This window comes from Triticum dicoccoides, chromosome 5B, assembly GCF_002162155.2.
Source record: "Triticum dicoccoides isolate Atlit2015 ecotype Zavitan chromosome 5B, WEW_v2.0, whole genome shotgun sequence".
Taxonomy (NCBI): domain Eukaryota; kingdom Viridiplantae; phylum Streptophyta; class Magnoliopsida; order Poales; family Poaceae; genus Triticum; species Triticum dicoccoides.
Genome location: NC_041389.1, coordinates 213,397,213 through 213,418,249, shown reverse-complemented (window position 1 = coordinate 213,418,249; position 21,037 = coordinate 213,397,213).

Sequence of the window (21,037 nt, the reverse complement as noted above, 5' to 3'; positions counted from 1 at the left end):
CGTCAAGGGGTGGCAGTCGGGGTGGTTCTACATCACCGAGCCGCGCGACCCTACGTGGGCGGCGGCCCCCGAGTTCAGATCTGGCATCCCTGTGCAGCTCACCTCCTGGAAAGAGAAGGGCTTGCTATGGGGTAGTTCGGAGGAGCTGACGGGACTCCAAGCCTGTATCTAGAAGCTGGTGAACAAGAAGCTCGGGCTTGTTAATGTGGTCCAAGTCATGCTCGTCCGTCGGATTCTCCCATGCCAAGAACGGGCATTCAACCTGTGGGAGTTCGACCCGGCACAACACCAGGCGTTGAGCGGGCTCTTCGACACGACGTACGAAGGCGCCAGGAGGGTGCTCTTTAAGGGCGCCGAAGCCCCCGCCTCCGCGACGGAAGATCGCGGATTTCGCTCGCAACGTCCAGCTAACGAGGTAAGTGATTCTAACCCTTTACGGGACACTTGTTGTTAATAGTTTGACCCTAAGCGGGTTTCAATCTCCCTTTTCCTTTGACAGGACTAGATGAAGAAGGCCGTGCAGCTCATCTGCCTGGCTCCCATGCCAGAAAACCTAGTAGACGCCCGTCTGACGGGGCTGCTGGTTCCGGCACCGCACGTGGTGCCGGAGAAGAAGGCCAAGAAGGTGGCCACGGGTACTCGAAAGAGTTCCCGTTTTCAGGTGTCCGACGACTCCGAGGCGGATTCCTCCCCCGAAGATGAGGAGGAAATAGAGGACTCTCTCCCAGAGGAGGGAGAGAGGAAGAGGAAGGCTTCCCCAATAGGGGAGGCCGAAGGGTCCAAGAGGGGAAGAACTATTCACTCGGACAGCCCCGCCAACGCCAGCATTGGCGGCGAAGAGTGGCCCTCAAGGGCCAGGCCTCCGGCGAGATCGTAAGTATCCGGATTCTTGAATGATTTATGATTTCTTTTTATGTCGCATAGTGTCCTTCTAATGCCGCACACTGCCTGTAGTCTGGCTGATGATGATCTCCCCGCTTCGTCGAGCGGGTCGTTGGCTCCGTCGGATGTAGATTCCATCCCGACCGCCTCCACCCCTCGCGCCGCTGAGGATGCCGAGGTGGGGTCCCGAGAAAGGACCCATCAGGAGGAGGCTCCGGAGGCGCCACAAGGCAGCCTCCCAGACTTTGCGCCGGACTCTACGCCGGAACCTGCAGTGGTTCCAGAGTCCGGCAGGCAGCCCCTTTGCAAGAAGGGCAAGACCGTGACACCGGCGGCCCCCGTCCAACCGGAGGTGCCGGACAACTTGTTGGAGGCGCTCAAAGGCGCTTCCATCGAGGAAGAACACCGCACTATCATGAGTGCGGTGATTCAGAAGGTTCAGCTTGCCAAGAGCAGGCTGACCGAAGCCTGCAGTAGCCTTCTAACAGGCTTTGAGGTAAGAAGTTAAAATTATGTAATGTAATACCGCATAGACAGTAGCCCCTGATGCTCGGTTTGGTGTTCGGAAAGAAAAGCCGGACTGAGGATCCAAAAAGATATGCGCAGGGTTGCTAAAAAGTATGTCAATATGGGTTTGCAGGCTGCACTGCTGACCTCTGCCGCACTGACTACGGAGGTCGGTGCATTGAAGCAGGATCTCGAGCGGTCCGAGCAAGAGCTCGGCCATGCCAAGAAGCAGCTCGAGGACAAAGAAGGTGAGTAACACCACTTTGAATAGTTACCTTACAGAAAAGGATTTAGGTTGCAATAAAAATAACAAGGATAACGTGGATACTGCAGGGGCCACGAACGAGGTGGCGGCCCTGAAGGAGGCCATGTCCGTGGCCGAACGCAATGCGGTCGCGGAACGAGCGGAGCGAGAGAAGCAGGAGGCACGGGTGGCGGAAGTGCGGCAAGAGCTCCAGGCGCTCATGGAAAAGCATGAGACTTTGGAGAACGACTCAAAGATTCGAGAGTCCGAGCTTGCCTCGGCTCTCGAAAGTGCCAAAGCCGCCAAAGCCGAGGCCCATAAGGCCCTTCAGGAGATTGAGGCGGTGAAGAGAATAGCGGCGGGTAAGGCATTTTCCATGCAAAGCAAGCATGTTAATGTAAACTATCTGACACTTACCCGAATTCGGAGCTCTCCAGGGGCGTTTGTAGATCTGCCTCGCAGTGTGTCTGATGCCGCCGCGTTCTACCGAGCCGAGGAGGGGATCTCAATGGAGAAGGTCTTCTGGTCTCAGTACGCTGAGGCCGGCCATCCGGTGTCCCCTAGCGACCAGCTGAAGCAGCTGGTCGAGCTCCACAAGGTAGCCGAACAGGCCATGAAGGGCCTCATAGTCCGGCTGTGGCCTGGACTGGCCATGCCTGGGAGCTACTTCGGCCTCGTGCGGCGGCTGGTGGATGCTTGCCCCTGGGTGGAGGTCGTCAAGCACTCCGCCTGTATTGAAGGTGCTCATCAGGCCCTTGCCCGCGCAAAGGTGCATTGGGGCAGGCTGGATGCGGAGAGGCTTATCACTGACGTGCCGCCAGCGGGCAAGGAGTATCGTATGCCCGAGATGTACTATAAGACCGTCCTGAAGGGTGCCCGCAAGATTGCGGATGAGTGCCCCAGAGATGTAATTATTGAGTAGACTCGCTATGTTTTATCCTGTGCGCTGAAAACTTTGTTCATATGCGCTGAGCAACACTTGTTTAATTTAAAATATTACCTTCAGTGCGGCCGTTTACAAAATCTGAGAGATGGCAAGTCGTCGGCTTCAGCCCCCATGCCACTAGTGCTGAGGTGTTCGGGATAAACTTGAGCACTCTTGTTCCCATTTTTGGGTCCATCTAGGGAGGCGCTCAACACAACGAACAAGGCAACCGGACTTATGATGCTTGAACACTCTCACTTGGCCATAGAATTCTATAATTTTAAATTTCGGCGAAGCCCCTAGTATTCGGAAGACCGAATTCGGGGCGCTATCCACGCCTTCGTCGTACATTATCCGGTTCTTCGCTCGAAGCGGCATAAGTCTTTAGGGACCCAAAAAGACCTCTCGAACAGCGACCAGTCTCTCGCCTTATCATGCCAGTCACTTTTAGCTTTCTCCACTGAGGCGCTCGCCCAGCTCAACCGGGGCGCAATCGCAGTGGTTCTCCCAGTGCTACCTTAGCCGACGGAACGGAACATAAGGTACCAAAACATGGGAGCCGGGCAAACCCAACTATTGACCCAAGACATGATTCGGAGCCGATTCATATAATGCTATAAGTTCGGGGTGCCGCACTTGTGAAAGTGTTCGGACTTATCACACCATAATGCGGGGAACATAAGCCCCCTGGTGTATTCGGCCATACCAAATTGTACGGGTGCAAGATGTCGTTAATGAAGATATATGTAAAGTAATGCAATTATAGGCAAAAAGTGTTGCATTATTTATTCGAGGAATTCTGCTATGAGTGCGGGATGATACAAGTAGTGCGGTAAGCAAGGGATTGGACTGATTAAACATGTCCCCCTCCAGGGGTGGGCTGCGGACTGGTGTATATAATCAAATTTAATGCTCGTAATGGAGACCACGTGAGTGTTCGTCGCAGCCTTTTTCCCTCCCTGGCTGTTGCATCGTGAGTTCGGCGGGCGCATCGCCGGACAGGGCCTCTGGTGAACGAAGTCCTGTATATAAAAGGAAGGAAAATAAAAATAAGAAGAGTGACACAATTGGGAGCCCCTGGTGTGGTCGAGCCGCACTCTGGGTCTGTTGTGGTCGTGCCCCTCCCCCTATGCCCATGGTATCTCCAGAGCGTAATGATGTACGCGGAGGGTTGGTCTTGCAATCATGCGAGGGCTGGGGTTGGGGCCGCATTGCTACGCGTGCTCGGAACGTGCCAGGTGGTCTTGATTGATGTTGCTCCGGGCGCGTTTGGCCGTGTCCGGTCGTTTAACGGCCGGACTCGAAAATTGCCTTAGAATGCTGCTCTATACTTCTGCCGCGAGAGCCCCTGTATGTTCCTCCATTCGGAGGGAGCGTTCCGTGTTTCCGTTGACCGTGATGACTCCACGAGGGCCTGGCATCTTGAGCTTGAGGTATGCGTAATGCGGCACCACGTTGAACTTTGCGAACGCGGTTCGTCCGAGCAGAGCGTGATAGCCGCTGCGGAACGGTACTATGTCGAAGATTAACTCCTCACTCAGGAAATTATCCGGGGATCCGAAGACCACTTCCAGTGTGACTGAGCCTGTACAATTGGCCTCGACACCTGGTATGACGCCTTTGAAGGTCGTCTTTGTAGGTTTAATCCTTGAGGGGTCTATGCCCATCTTGCACACTGTATCCTGGTAAAGTAGGTTCAGGCTACTGCCGCCGTCCATCAGGACTCTCGTGAGGTGAAATCCATCGATGATTGGGTCTAAAACCAATGCGGCGAATCCGCCATGGCAGATACTGGTCGGATGGTCTCGTCGATCGAAAGTGATCGGGCAAGAGGACCATGGATTGAACTTCGGGGCGACTGGCTCCATCGCATATACGTCCCTTAGTGCACGCTTCAGCTCCCGCTTGGGTATATGGGTTGCATATATCATGTTTACCGTCCGCACTTGTGGGCGGAAACCCTTCTGTCCTCTACTGTTCGGCGGCCGGGTCTCTTCCTCGTCGTCGTTGTGCAGCCCCTTGTCGTTGTTTTCGGCAATTAACTTGTCTGCCTATTTAAATACCCAACAATCTCTGTTGGTGTGGTTAGCTGGCTTTTCAGGGGTGCCATGTATCTGGCATGAGCGGTCGAGTATTCGGTCCAAATTGGACGGACCCGGAGTGGTTCTTTTAAATGGCTTCTTCCGCTGACCGAGTTTAGAGCCTCGGAATCCGGCGTTGACTGCCGTATCCTCATTGTTGTCGCCGTTAACGCGGCGTTTGTTTTTGTTTCGACGCGACCTGCCATTGTGGTCCTTGGTATCCGGACTGCCAGCATTCTTGCTGAGGTTGTTGCTGCGAGCTAGCCAGCTATCCTCTCCCGCACAGAAGCGGGTCATTAATGATGTGAGGGCTGCCATGGATTTCGGCTTTTCCTGTCCTAGGTGCCGGGCTAGCCACTCGTCGTGGATGTTATGTTTGAAGGCTGCTAGGGCCTCTGCATTCGGACAATCGACGATTTGGTTTTTCTTTGTTAAGAACCGTGTCCAGAACTGTCTGGCTGATTCATCTGGCTGCTGAATTATGTGGCTTAGGTCATCGGCGTCTGGTGGTCGCACATATGTGCCCTGGAAGTTGTCGAGGAATGCGGCTTCGAGGTCCTCCCAACACCCAATTGACTCTGCGGGCAGGCTGTTAAGCCAATGCCGAGCTAGTCCTTTAAGCTTGAGCGGGAGATATTTGATAGCATGGAGATCGTCGCCGCGGGCCATATGGATATGAAGGAGATAATCCTCGATCCAAACCGCGGGGTCTGTCGTGCCATCGTAGGGTTCGATGTTGACGGGTTTAAACCCTTCAGGGATTTGATGATCCATTACTTCGTCTATGAAGCATAGTGGGTGTGCGGCACCTCTGTATTGAGCGATGTCACGACGTAGCTCAAGAGAGCGTTGTCTGCTGTGTTCGGCCCGGCCGGAGTTGCTGTATCCGGCGCGACGGTATTCGTCGAGGGTCGTGGGGCGCCCACGTGATCCATAGATAGATCTGGATTGTCTTGCCTTGTCCTCCAATATACCCCGCAAGTCCGGGGCGTTCCCTCGTGGCTTCGTACTTTTTGAGCGATGTCGGGGTACGGTCTTGGTGGAGGGCCTAGGTGCCTCTCTGTCGCGACCACGGGGTGGTCGGTCTGCCGTATTGTGCGCTGGTGATGAAGGTATATATGCTTCCTCCTCTAGTCGAGGGAGCAACTTGCATTTTGGGTAGCTCTTGGAGGGGCGTTCGAGTTCATACTCTTCGGCCGCGAGGACCTCGGTCCATCTGTCGGCCAGCAGGTCTTGGTCAGCTTGAAGCTGTTACTGCTTTTTCTTTAGGCTATTTGCCGTGGCGATAAGCCTGCGTTTAAAACGCTCTTGTTCGACAGGATCCTCAGGCACGACGAATTCATCGTCGTTGAGGCTTGCCTCGTCTCCGGAGGGAGGTATGTAATTATCATCCTCGACCTCTTCGTCTACCGCTCTCTCGTGAGGGCTTGCTTCTGCATCCTCCTGTGCTGAATCTTGCTGGAGGGGGTTGTCTTCGGCACTCTCTGGGGTGTTATTATCTCCGGTGCCGGAATCTCCATTCTTTCTGTGGCGGGATTTAGAGCGGCACCGTTGACGCCGGTGCTTGGGCGGTTTCTTTGAGGAATCTGCCTCCGCTGCTTCTTCGCCGTCCCCATCTTTTGTGGTGTCCACCATGTATATATCGTATGACGAGGTGGTCTTCCAGTGCCCTGTAGGCGCTGGTTCTTGATCGTCTCTGGCATCGTCGTCCATACCGTCGATGTCCTCGGAGTCGTAGTCTAGCATGTCGGTTAGATCGTCGACAGTGGCTACAAAGTGGGTGGTGGGTGGGGTTTGAATTTCTTCGTCGTCCACATCCCAACCATCCTGGCCATAGTCTGGCCAGGGCTCTCCAGATAGGGAGAGATGCTTTAGTGAATTTAGGATGTCGCCAAAGGGTGAGTGCTGAAAGATGTCCGCGGCGGTGAACTCCATGATCGGCGCCCAATCGGACTCGATTGGCAGGTGATGAGGACATGACTACCTTGGATATGACCAAAAATATTGCATATATGCATATTTGTCAGGTGATTTCTAGTGCAAACTATTCAATAATCTATTTATGTTATCCAGAACAAAAATACTTCACACACTTTTGTGTTTTGTCTAATTGCAGGTGTATGGGACATTTGTACAATCCACATATGAAGATAAGGAAGAAAGAGATGTTTATTTGCTGTCCAAAAAGTTCTCTCACGTCACTTTTGGCCCAAGAGAAGATAGAGTCCAAGTCTCTCACGTTCTGGATTCAGATTCGGACTGCACAGACATACCTGACTCAAAACGCACACAAGTTTTTCATACGGACTCCGAATTGGGTGATTCTTTTTTTGTTGGAAACTAGATTTCGTGCACTTTCCAACCCAATTGGAATCACCTTCAAATTCGTCTGGAGCGTTGAGTTGTGGACAAAACAATCTGATGCTGCAGCAGAATCCGAGTCAAACTACAAGTCCAAAGGTGTTACATCACCTCCACTTGGGCCCATTGGCCTTGTACGACCTAGATTTAGTTTTAGGCTGCCTTGGGACGTCCTCCCACCTCCTTGGCCGCCACCCCTTGCTCCTATATAAGTAGATCCATCTAGTAGCTTTTCCTTGGGATTTGTTTAGTTAAAAGTTAGCCATTGCAACTTCGTGTGCTTCGTTTGTGTCCAACGACCAGACCAAGACCACTTTTCGGATCCCCACCATTATCAATACTTCATACGTATTCGCGATATTCAGATTGCTTTTATCATATTCTTGCTTGTTCTTCGATTGCTTGCAGGAATAGACCTTCGTGGTCAGGTTGATCGTGCTCCGGCGTGGTCAATAACCTCTCGGAGTTGGTTTAGCGATTGCTAAGGCACAACGTCGTTGCACGTTTGTAGTCGGATCGTCAAAGTCGTCTCCACCAAATCGATAGTTATCATCTCATCGAAAGATCGGGACACCCCGCCTCTATCAAGGATGATGAGGACACGACTACCTTGGATATGACCAAAAATATTGCATATATGCATATTTGTCACGTGATTTCTAGTGCAAACTATTCAATAATCTATTTATGTTATCCAGAACAAAAATACTTCACACACTTTTGTGTTTTGTCTAATTGCAGGTGTATGGGACATTTGTACAATCCACATATGAAGATAAGGAAGAAAGAGATGTTTATTTGCTGTCCAAAAAGTTCTCTCACGTCACTTTTGGCCCAAGAGAAGATAGAGTCCAAGTCTCTCACGTTCTGAATTCAGATTCGGACTGCACAGACATACCTGACTCAAAACGCACACAAGTTTTTCATACGGACTCCGAATTGGGTGATTCTTTTTTTGTTGGAAACTAGATTTCGTGCACTTTCCAACCCAATTGGAATCACCTTCAAATTCGTCCGGAGCGTTGAGTTGTGGACGAAACAATCTGATGCTGCAGCAGAATCCGAGTCAAACTACAAGTCCAAAGGTGTTACATCACCTCCACTTGGGCCCATTGGCCTTGTACGACCTAGATTTAGTTTTAGGCTGCCTTGGGACGTCCTCCCACCTCCTTGGCCGCCACCCCTTGCTCCTATATAAGTAGATCCATCTAGTAGCTTTTCCTGGGGATTTGTTTAGTTAAAAGTTAGCCATTGCAACTTCGTGTACTTCGTTTGTGTCCAACGACCAGACCAAGACTGCTTCCGGATCCCCACCATTATCAATACCTCATATATATTTGCAATATTCAGATTGCTTTATCATATTCTTGCTCGTTCTTCGATTGCTTGCAGGAATAGACCTTCGTGGTCAGGCTGACCGTGCTTCCGGCCTCGTCAGTAACCTCAGGAGATTGGTTTAGCGATTGCTAAGGCGCAACGTCGTGCACGTTTGTAGTCGGATCGTCAAAGTCGTCTCCACCAAATCGATAGTTATCATCTCATCGAAAGATCGGGACACCCCCGCCTCTATCAAGTGGTATCAGTTTTCAGGTTGCTCGGTGAGAATTTCCAGTTTTTCCTAGATTAGATTTATTTTCTTACCTATTGTCCAAGAAAAAGCCACAAAATAAAAGTTAGATCTATTCATCCTTTGTCCTAGCCAGACTGAGCCTTTGCAATTTTCTTTTCATTGTTTGCATTATTGAATTATCGGTTGCATCACCGTGTCGAGTTGCTGGTCTTAGTGTCTAGTTCCTTTAGAGTTTCGAGTTCTGTTCACATTAGTCACGCAGCCGCTGCATCATTATCCCATCCGCTGTCCACCATCCCATCCACCAATTTCCACCATGTGCTACGCACTATTTATTGTCATAATCATAGTTGAGGTCACTCACATCTTCGCCTGATCGAATCTGCATCTTATCTAGTTTGTCTTGGGAAGAGGGAGAAAAAGAAGATAAAAAAAAGAGAGAAAAAAAGGAAAGAAAAAAAAGAAAAAGAGAGAAAAGAAAAAGAAAAAAAAGCGTGAGGAAAAAAAAGAGAGAAGAAAAAAAATTGGATCTATCTAGAATCAATCTCGTACCTGAATTCGGATTGGAATCTGTTTTGCGCACTGTTCAGTAAAACAGGTGTATCTTCCTCATACGAAGTCAGTTTTGGCTCCATGAGTACTCAAATTGAAGATAGCGACGAGCCGCATCTAAATAGTTGCAGAAAGTAGTTCAATATTTGACACCTCAAAATCGGCTCCTAAATAGGTCTTTTTGCCCTCCGAAGTTCGTGAACACAACTTGTTCCAATTTTTCAGGCCAGTTTTAGAATTCTTTGACTCCTCATATCAACTCGGAATTGAGTGATTCTTCTTGCATTGGAAAGCTTGAGTTAGTAGCATTCTTTGAAAGAATTTATCAGAAAATTGTCTCAAACTTTTCAAGAGGAAAGTTGGAGAGAGAGTTGTTGTATATCCTGCTTGGCAGTTGTTTTTCATCATTATCTTCACTGCCGTTGTGATCTTCACTTATATCTTGCTGTCAAGAGCTACTTAGTATCCTTCATTGATGCTAGTTGTGCAACGTCGTGACCTCATTAGTGTTATAGGCTCGCGTCTCTAGTCCGGTCTAGCCTAGGACCAGCACAGTACCGTCGTTGAGCGTTTATTCAACATTGCATCTTTGAATTGATTATTGCTAATCTTTTGCTACCATATATAGCCAACCCAGCTCCACATATTTCTACACCGTGTATATGTACGCTCCCCTGGCAATCGCTTTACTCAATATTCGGAGTTACTTGACACCGCTGGTTGCCGATCACCGCCTGCTGCATGGTAAGAACTTGTAAGACATTGATATTTGCTTTACTGTGAGCGTTTTACCACCACATCCTAGTAGTTATAGGAACATTATTTTTGGGTTTTGTTTCTTGTTCTACTAATCATGACAGGATCCAGAGTCAATTCATGGGCTTTGTCGATCGCGGGAGACGTGCCACCACCTTTGCAAATACCACAACCGTCAGGAGAGGTGCACAAACATCCAAATGCACATGATCAGGTTAATGTATCTATACCACCATTTAATGGCCGTTTTAAACCTGCTTTATATATTGAATGGGAGTTCGACATAAAAAATATATTTGCTTCCCATAATTTCGATGAACATAAAAAGGTTAAGGTTGCGGTTGGTTCTTTCACTGGTTATGCTTTGGTTTGGTGGAGTGAATATTGTCGGTTACACCCTGATTATATACCTACTACTTGGGATGATTTGAAACTTGCCATGCGACATACTTTCGTCCCTGCTTGTTATACTCGTGACATGATTAAGAAGTTGCAACACTTAAAACAAGGTAGTGAAACTGTAACAAAATATTATGATGATTTACAAACTACCTTGTTGCATTCCTCTTTAGAAGAAAGTGAAGATGATTTTATGGATAGATTTTGGGGAGGATTAAACCGTGATATTCAAGAGATACTAATTCATGAAGAGTGTTATCCTATGGACCATTTGTTTCATCTTGCTTGCAAAGCTGAACAGGAAATAAAACGACATGTTGGCCACGAGGAGAACAAGCGCATGGTGCACATTCCAAGAGTTGATATGATTGTTCCTTCAACTACTAGGCATACTATGACAACCACATCTGTTGTTGTCAGGACTACATCACCTCCACCATGTGACACATCGCCCCCGAGAGTGGCTACATCATCTGAGTTGATCATAAGAGGTAATGACAAAGGTACTGATCTTCCATCTCTACATGAGAATGATGAATGCCTTGTCAATTTGAATGCACCATCTGATGAGCTACCCACTACTTTGATCACACCACCTATTTTAGAGGACTACGTTGATAATTTAACTTTGCCATGTGATCAAACAACTGAAATACCAACAATTTTGAGTGCACCCATTGAATTAACTATTGATGCAAAAGAACCAATGTTTAATCATTTTGATATGACCTCTAATCTTGGTGATGATTCTGTGTTGAATGACTTATTGCATGTTTGCTTATTTAAGCATGTTGTAGCATGTAAATTTGATGCAAGTAAGGTTTATTCACCAATGTTGGGATGGTTTAATGATGAACATTGTCAATGTTTTGAAATGAATAAGAGCTTCACTTATATGTGCAAACTGAGTTGCAATATTTTCATGCCTTCTACTTCTTGTGCTAATTTTTTGGCTTTAGATTTTATGAACTATGCAAGTTACTCATCTATTCATGTGTCATATATGCAAAAATCAAGGGAAGTAAAAATGGATGACATATACATATACAACATATACACCTTGTCTCTTTTGTTAGCCACATTTCAGATTAAGCAACGCCGAGGACGGCTTTATTTTCAAGAAGGGGAGGATGATGAGGACATGACTACCTTGGATATGACCAAAAATATTGCATATATGCATATTTGTCAGGTGATTTCTAGTGCAAACTATTCAATAATCTATTTATGTTATCTAGAACAAAAATACTTCACACACTTTTGTGTTTTGTCTAATTGCAGGTGTATGGGACATTTGTACAATCCACATATGAAGATAAGGAAGAAAGAGATGTTTATTTGCTGTCCAAAAAGTTCTCTCACGTCACTTTTGGCCCAAGAGAAGATAGAGTCCAAGTCTCTCACGTTCTGGATTCAGATTCGGACTGCACAGACATACCTGACTCAAAACGCATACAAGTTTTTCATACGGACTCCGAATTGGGTGATTCTTTTTTTGTTGGAAACTAGATTTCGTGCACTTTCCAACCCAATTGGAATCACCTTCAAATTCGTCCGGAGCGTTGAGTTGTGGACGAAACAATCTGATGCTGCAGCAGAATCCGAGTCAAACTACAAGTCCAAAGGTGTTACATCACCTCCACTTGGGCCCATTGGCCTTGTACGACCTAGATTTAGTTTTAGGCTGCCTTGGGACGTCCTCCCACCTCCTTGGCCGCCACCCCTTGCTCCTATATAAGTAGATCCATCTAGTAGCTTTTCCTTGGGATTTGTTTAGTTAAAAGTTAGCCATTGCAACTTCGTGTACTTTGTTTGTGTCCAACGACCAGACCAAGACCGCTTACGGATCCCCACCTTTATCAATACTTCATCTATATTCGCAATATTCAGATTGCTTTATCATATTCTTGTTTGTTCTTCGATTGCTTGCAGGAATAGACCTTCGTGGTCAGGTTGATTGTGCTTCGGCGTGGTCAATAACCTCTCGGAGTTGGTTTAGCGATTGCTAAGGCGCAACGTCGTGCACGTTTGTAGTCGGATCGTCAAAGTCATCTTCAACAAATTGATAGTTATCATCTCATCGAAAGATCGGGACACCCCGCCTCTATCAACATAAATAGATTATTGAATAGTTTGCACTAGAAATCACCTGACAAATATGCATATATGCAATATTTTTGGTCATATCCAAGGTAGTCATGTCCTCATCATCAAGTACAAGAACTTCTCGACAAAGGTTATATACGCGAATCCCTTAGTCCTTGTGCTGTTCCTATTATTCTAGTGCCGAAAAAGGATGGTACATCACGTATGTGTGTTGATTGTAGAGGCATTAATAATATTACTATTCGTTATCGTCATCCTATTCCTAGGCTAGATGATATGCTTGATGAATTGAGTGGCTCTACAATATTCTCCAAAGTTGATTTGCGTAGTGGCTACCATCAAATTCGTATGAAATTGGGAGATGAATGGAAAACAGCATTTAAAACTAAGTTTGGATTATATGAGTGGTTAGTCATGCCTTTTGGGTTAACTAATGCACCTAGTACTTTCATGAGATTAATGAACGAAGTTTTACGTGCTTTCATTGGACGATTTGTGGTAGTTTACTTTGATGACATATTGATTTATAGCAGATCTTTGGAAGAACATTTGGAACATTTACGTGCTGTTTTTATTGCTCTACGTGATGCACGTTTGTTTGGTAACCTTGGGAAGTGCACCTTTTGCACCGACCGAGTATCTTTTCTTGGCTATGTTGTTACTCCACAGGGAATTGAAGTTGATAAAGCCAAGATTGAAGCTATTTGATGAGGACATGACTACCTTGGATATGACCAAAAATATTGCATATATGCATATTTGTCAGGTGATTTCTAGTGCAAACTATTCAATAATCTATTTATGTTATCCAGAACAAAAATACTTCACACACTTTTGTGTTTTGTCTAATTGCAGGTGTATGGGACATTTGTACAATCCACATATGAAGATAAGGAAGAAAGAGATGTTTATTTGCTGTCCAAAAAGTTCTCTCACGTCACTTTTGGCCCAAGAGAAGATAGAGTCCAAGTCTCTCACGTTCTGGATTCAGATTCGGACTGCACAGACATACCTGACTCAAAACGCACACAAGTTTTTCATACGGACTCCGAATTGGGTGATTCTTTTTTTGTTGGAAACTAGATTTCGTGCACTTTCCAACCCAATTGGAATCACCTTGAAATTCGTCCGGAGCGTTGAGTTGTGGACGAAACAATCTGATGCTGCAGCAGAATCCGAGTCAAACTACAAGTCCAAAGGTGTTACATCACCTCCACTTGGGCCCATTGGCCTTGTACGACCTAGATTTAGTTTTAGGCTGCCTTGGGACGTCCTCCCACCTCCTTGGCCGCCACCCCTTGCTCCTATATAAGTAGATCCATCCAGTAGCTTTTTCTGGGGATTTGTTTAGTTAAAAGTTAGCCATTGCAGCTTCGTGTACTTCGTTTGTGTCCAACGACCAGACCAAGACCGCTTCCGGATCCCCACCATTATCAATACCTCATATATATTTGCAATATTCAGATTGCTTTATCATATTCTTGCTCGTTCTTCGATTGCTTGCAGGAATAGACCTTCGTGGTCAGGCTGACCGTGCTTCCGGCCTCGTCAGTAACCTCAGGAGATTGGTTTAGCGATTGCTAAGGCGCAACGTCGTGCACGTTTGTAGTCGGATCGTCAAAGTCGTCTCCACCAAATCGATAGTTATCATCTCATCGAAAGATCGGGACACCCCCGCCTCTATCAGCAGGGGCGCAGGAGGTTCGGAGTCCGGCAAGGAGTCCGGCACATCCGAGTCACGAGCTTTATAAGGGACAAAGTCAGTGTTCGGCTCCATCGCCGTGGAAGTCGCAGCCCCCGAGGCGGTGTCCAGCCACCCGTCCTCGATCTACACGATCGGCTCCGAACTTGGGGTCGGAGCGGATTCATGTGCGGCCACCAAGGCACTGTCCAGAGGCAGAGCTAAATCATGCCCATTGTGACAGCGGGGCACGCTCGGCTGTGGCTCGAGTCCGTAGAAGATCAAGTCCCCGCGGACGTCGGCCGTGAAGTTTAGGCTTCCGAACCTGACCTGATGGCCAGGGGCGTAGATTTCGATCTGCTCCAGATGGCCAAGTGAATTGGCCCACAGTGCGAAGCCGCCGAATACGAAGATCTGTCCGGGGAGAAAAGTCTCACCCTGGACGGCATTGTTGATTGGAGAAGCCATCAAGCCTATCGGTGACGACACAGAGGAACTATCAATTAAAGCACCAATGTCGGTGTCAAAACTGGCGGATCTCGGGTAGGGAGTCCCGAACTGTGCGTCTAGGCGGATGGTAACAGGAGCCAAGGGACACGATGTTTTTACCCAGGTTCGGGCCCTCTCGATGGAGGTAAAACCCTACTCCTGCTTGATTGATATTGATGATATGGGTAGTACAAGAGTGGATCTACCACGAGATCAATGAGGCTAAACCCTAGAAGCTAGCCTATGGTATGATTTTTGTAATGGTTGTAGTGTCCTACGGACTAAAACCCTCTGGTTTATATAGACACTGGAGAGGACTAGGGTTACACAGAGTCGGTTACAATGGTAGGAGATCTACATATCCGTATCGCCAAGCTTGCCTTCCACGCCAAGGAAAGTCCCATCCAGACACGGGACGAAGTCTTCAATCTTGTATCTTCATAGTCTTGGAGTCCGGCGGACGATGATAGTCCGGCTGTCCGGACACCCCCTAGTCCAGGACTCCCTCAGCAGCAAATCTAAACCTGGAGACCTTTTACTATGTGAGGGCAGCAAATCTAAACCTGGAGATCTTTTACTATGTGAGGGCATCAAATCTAATCCTGGACAAACTCTGTTGACTTGTCCACCAGCCGCCACTTTCTATCCTTTTTCCAACCAATAATAGATCTATTCCTTATTCAGTTTGTACTGAGTTTTCCAATTATGTCCCTTTTCAACCAAGAGACCGGTTGGGTATCGGGTCTCTACTACTTTCCCCCTGTTATTTCCTCTTTGAATCAAGTCCTAGATTCATGCTACTATCCCCCCTTTCTTCGTTGTTTGAACCAAGTCCTAGATTCGGATGCAAGAAGTAGCTTTACCTCTAATAATTCTAAAAATTTAGGTGGATTTGGAAGAGTTGATGGAAGTAGAAAAAGATGCACATGCAGACACGTTGGGAGCTGGGGCAGTAGATCAAGGCCGCTTTCGAAGAACTTGTACCTGAGGTTCATCGGGATGTCGGCGGCGACAGGTCCGATCTGCGCACAATACGGCATGGACGAAGAAGGGTTGGAGGACCTCCCGAGCTGGAGCTATGTCGGAGAGAACGACACGGGCAGAGGATCGGGCCTCGCCTGCAGCTGTGGGTTTCCTCCCTCGGCGGTGATGACCACGTGAATGATGCACCTTTTAGTCCTCTACACACACCGGCTGAAGGGATCCGGCCGGATCTGTGACCAGCGGTTAGCAGAGAGAAAATGTTGCTACTTCTGTCTTGTTTAGATCTGGAGAGGATGAGAGAATGAAGAGAGCAACCCTAGTAAACCAAGCTCTCAGGCCCCTGCGTACATATATAGTGGAGTGATTATCTTTTTCTCTCCACAACAAGCGTTTCAATTTGTGTACGTGGCATTAAAGAAAAGAAACTCTCTATTTAAGGTGACTATCTGTACGACTCCTACTTACTACTAGTAGTACTAGTATTGTTCACTTGTGCTCCCCGGCCCTCCATTCATTGAACAAGCCCACGGGTGAATAAACATACGGTACTATTATTTATATAGAATGAACAAGCACGAACTATTTTCGCGTAGTTAAAAGTTGAGGGTCGGGCTTTTCCAGGGCAGTTCCTGCGGTAGTTTTCGGGTAGGTGGTTTAACAGAGAGGCGATGAGGGTGAGGGAGTGGCGGATTCAAACTTAGTGCTGGAAAGGTCGGGTTGTACGATTTGCGGAGCGTTACTACTGGAAAGACTTGTGATATTGTTGGCGTTCTGGGAACGGGGTACCCAGACTTGCCTGCCTGCGGCCTGCGGCGTGGCTCAAGGAGTGGCCCGGTATGGCCCATCTGCATCAACACATGCTCAAGACCCTCGCGAGGGGCCAAGCCTCACGGGGTGGGCGACATGAGTCTTCCTCGGGCACAGCCTCGTCAGGCTGGCTCGCGAGGAGGCGGAGAGATCAAGGCGGGGTACCTCACGAGGTGCCCGTGACGCAAGCCATGACGACTGAAGCCAGGCGGGCGCCAGGCGGGCACCGGCCTGCGCAGAGTCCTTGTTTCCTCTTTGGTGCAAAGGGGGCAAGCGCAGGCGAGAGTATCAAGCAAAGGCAACCATTTCGGTGCAACAAGACCAAGACCAGCGGAACAGCGGGATGGAGGTCATCGTGGAGCCCAAGCCGGCGTCACCGTCAGAGTCTTTGGCAGGCGAGGACCGACTTTAGTCAGGATAAGTGTACTAGATGTTCCCCTTCAAAATGGCCAATTGTTGGCGTCCTTCCCGCTCAATATTCGGGAAGAGGACCAAGGCCTCGCTATATAAATAGGACTAGCCACCACAGCAGAAGGCATCTGAGAGAGAGCCACCCGCAGCTAGACATCAAGTAGGCATCCAAGAGGCCACTGAACTCACCCAAGCTGTTCACCACACCAGCTCAAGAACACCCCTCGCGAGGCTGTTCTTCCCTTGTATTATTCATCATCAGCCCCCTGAGGCAATCCAGCACACCACAAACTAGAGTAGGGTATTACACCACAGTGGTGGCCCAAACAAGTATAAACCTCGTGTCCCTTGTGTTGTTCTTCCTGTAGTTTAGACCTTGCGAGGCGATGAGACGTGGGTAGGCAGGAGGTGTGATCTCTGCGTGCACCCCAGAGTTCGACCCTTGAGGGTCTGCCGGAACCCAAAATCCGAGATTTGGTGCGCCAGGTAGGGGTGCACCGGAATCCGCCTTCCGTCGCCCTGTGTTTCGCCGCCCGTCGCATCCATGTCAGACGCTCGTCGAGCCCGCGCCGAGCACCGGGCCGCTCTCGCCACTCACGTCGCCTAGACGGCCCCCGTCGGCGGATGCCCCCGCCGTTCCCCGTCGCCTGCCGTCAACGCCGCCACCGGCCTGGTGGGGAACGAGCAGCAGGCGTCGTCCCTGCATCCTTCGGTACGGCAAGAAGGCCACACCGCCACCCCGTCGCTGACTCCAGCCGGTTCCTCGTCCCATGCCCATCGCGCTCCTGCGGACGCGCACGCCGCGCTGCTCCTGGCATGGGAGCTCCTGCACTACCGTCCCGTCGACGACCTCCACGACGAGTGGCTCGCCCGCATCACCGAGCTCGTCAGCACCGCTGGGGGCTCCCCTGCACCATCCCTCTCGCTGCACCGCGCCCCGTCCTGCGCAGGCGACGAAGCTCCAGGGGCGCCTCAGCCGCCTCCCCCTCAAGAAGGCGCCTTGGCCCCAAGGCGCGTGGCCCATGGACGGAACCCACTCCGTCCGGCGCTAGCACAGCAAGAGAAGACCTGCCAAGAGATCCCTCGTCCCCAAGAAGCTGCCCGTGTGCTCCCCGCACCGGCCCGACATGAACGCGCTCCTGCTCCAGCGCGCCAAGACCCCGCGTTGCTCCTGGCGGTAGTGCACAGAGACTTCCAAGATCAAGCTCTCCGTCACGAAAGGCCTCCCACGGCCACTGCAGGCTGTCGTGCCTTCACGGTCGAGCTGCACAGCGTGGCCTCGCCGGGCAAGTACAAGCCAGATCTGCCCCCCGCGCTACGATGGCACGGGTGACCTTGCGGAGTTCCTCCAGCTCTATGAGCTGGGCATTGAAGCCGCCAATGGGGACGAGAAGATCATGGCGAACTGGTTCCCCATGGCGCTCAAGGACGGTGCCTGCACCTGGCTCCTGAACCTGGCTCCTGGCACGATCTCCTCCTGGGACGAGATGCGCACCCGATTCATCGCCAACTTCCAAGGCACCCGCGACCGGCCCCCGGACATGAGCGACTTGCATCGCATCAAGCAGCAGCCTGGAGAGACCCTGCAAAAGTTCATCCAGCATTTCAACAACGCTCGCCTTAAGATCCCCAGGGTGTCTGAGGAGGCCATCATCTCAGCCTTCTCCGACGGCGTGCGTGACGACAAGATGAAGGAGGAGCTTGCGATCCATGAAGACCTGTGCACCTCCCTGGAGCTGTTCAATTTGGTGACCAAGTGCGCTAGGGCCGAGGAAGGGCGCCTTTCCCTCCTTGAGCTGCCAGCTGCCGACCCAGAAGAGAAGAAGGCCAAGGTCAAGGACGTGAAGCGCAAGGGGGCTGCCGTGCTTGCAGCAGAACCGGACACCAAGCGAGGTAGGGATCAGCCTGAGTCATCCAAGGGCAGCCGGTACTGCGTGTACCACCACCTCCACACCCATAACACCAACGAATGCCAAGAGCTCAGGGCCGTGCATGACGTGCGTGCCGGCCAATGTCCCGAGCGGAACGACCGGGGCTATGGCCGAGGAGGAGGAAGAGGTGGAGGACGATGGGAAGACCGTGGCCCTCGCCAAGGGTGGCGTGACCAACCTTGTGAGGACCGCTGGCAGGACCAGCCTCGCGAGGGAGGTTGGAGGGACCATCCTTGCGAGGGAGGTTGGAGGGACCAACCTCGGGAGGATCGCCCACAAGGCAACGCGGGCCTCCCTCCTCTGCCACCACAGCCGAGGAGGAATGAAGACCATCATCAGGACGAGGGGGCTGGAGGCTTCCAGGAGCCGCGCGCAATCGCTTGCATCTTGGGCGGCGCTCAGGCCCCGGCCTCTTAGCGCATCTTCAAGCAGTTTGCTCGCGAAGTGAATGCAGTCCTCCCCAAGCTCGAGGCCACACGCCCTGTCAGGTGGTCAGCGTGCGCCATCACGTTCAGCTCAGCGGATCAGCTCAAGTGCGCGGCCACAGCCGGAGTCCTCCCGATGCTTTGTTCCCCAATCATCAGCAATGTGCAAGTCACCAGGACCCTCATCGATGGCGGAGCAGGGCTCAATGTCCTATCCGTCGAGACATTCAACAGTCTCCAAGTGCCATACAATCAGCTTCAGCCAACCAAGCCTTTCTCAGGAGTCACTGATGGTTCCACGGTTCCGATAGGGCAGGTCCGCCTTTGATAGAGGCGGAGGTGTCCCGTCTTTCGATGAGATGATGGATATCGCTTTGGTGGAAGTCGACTTTGACGATCCGACTACGAACGTGCGAGGACGTCGCGCCTTAGCAATCGCTAAACCAACTCCGAGAGGTTATTGACCACGCCGGAGCATGATCAACCTGACCACGAGGGTCTGTTTCCTGCGAGCAAACGAAGAACAAGCAAGAAACTAAGATTGCAATCTGGATATTGCGAATATAAGATGAAAGCTTTATTGATCAAGGTGGGGTTCTGTGACGCCTTTGTCTGGTCGTTGAACACAAACGAAGTGCGCGAAGTTGCAGCTATGGCGAACTTTTAATCTAAACAAAACCCAAAGTCTAAACGATGCCCTAAGGGCTGTATATATGGATGAAGAGGGGGGGAATTTCGTGGCCCTTGGTGGAGGGATCCGAAATCAACCCTATCTCTTGTTTCCCCACACATACGGACTCTAAAAATAGCCTATACTTATGTATTTCGAAATTACATGGGCCTGGCCCAATAATAAGGTGACGCAGCACCTAAAATAGCCTCGGGACGAAATTTATGAAGTGGCATCTTGTATATTTCGTCCAAGGCTTCATGCACCCATTATGGTGGCTTCAAAGTCCTGAAATCATCACTTGTAACTCCGTTCTTGTTTCCCTTGCGCATGCCATCATCTCCATGCTTGTTCTTGCTCCAATGTTCATCCTTCTCCAAGCTAGGCCCTTCATTTGTAAGCAAAACAAATGTATCCAATTTAGGCAGCATCATATTCTCATGAACATTAGAATCATTACCAAGAAACGAAAGTACCTGGTAATTTAGTTGGCGTGCACGAGCTCTAGTAATTGGTCCAGTATGTATAACAGCAGGGGCTGTGGGTGTAACAATTGTATTGATGTCCTCATCATCCTCCCCTTCTTGAAATGAAGTCGTCATCGACGGAAGTTCATCTTCCTCACCCAAATAAGGCTTCAAATCTGCAATGTTAAAAGTGGGACTAACCCCAAAATCTGCAGGCAGCTCAAGTTTATATGCATTATCATTTATTTTCTCTAACACCTTAAAGGGACCATCAGCATGTGGCATTAACTTTGATTTGCGCAAATCAGGAAATCTATCCTTACGCAAATGTAACCAAACAAGATCTCCAGGTGCAAACACAACATGTTTTCTACCCTTATCTCCAGCAAGTTTATATTTAGCATTCATGCGCTCAATGTTTTCCTTAGTTAACTCATGCATTTTTAAAATCAATTCAGCACGTTGTTTAGCATCAAAATTAACCTTCTCCGAAGATGGAAGAGGCAACAAATCAATAGGTGCACAAGGTAGGAAACCATACACAACTTCAAAAGGGCACATCTTAGTAGTAGAATGCAATGAACGATTATAAGCAAATTCAATATGAGGCAAGCATTCCTCCCACATTTTCTTATTACTCTTCAAAACAGCCCTAAGCATAGTAGACAATGTTCTATTGACTACTTCAGTTTGGCCATCAGTTTGGGGGTGACAAGTAGTACTAAAAAGCAGTTTAGTCCCCAACTTAGCCCATAAACATCTCCAAAAGTGGCTAAGAAATTTAGTATC